Genomic DNA, 216 nt, shown 5'->3' with positions numbered 1-216 from the left:
ACGTCATATGTCCAAGGCGCAGGGAATGAAAGCAGCAGAGGGAAGTTGACCGTGGTCTGCCATTCGGTTCGGTCGGTCAGTTGGTCCCGTCCATCTATAACACCATTGGTCTGACATCTTTGTGATAACGTGATTGCCTGACTGTTTTAGTTGGACTGAATCCATGGTCGGAAGTCAGTGGTTTCTTACACTGTAAGGGAAATGTGAGTGATACAT

The sequence above is a fragment of the Oncorhynchus gorbuscha genome, linkage group LG13 (assembly GCF_021184085.1).
Source record: "Oncorhynchus gorbuscha isolate QuinsamMale2020 ecotype Even-year linkage group LG13, OgorEven_v1.0, whole genome shotgun sequence".
In the NCBI taxonomy this organism is placed as follows: Eukaryota; Metazoa; Chordata; class Actinopteri; order Salmoniformes; family Salmonidae; genus Oncorhynchus; species Oncorhynchus gorbuscha.
The sequence above is the reverse complement of the archived record's forward strand: the minus strand, read 5'-3'. Positions refer to the sequence as shown.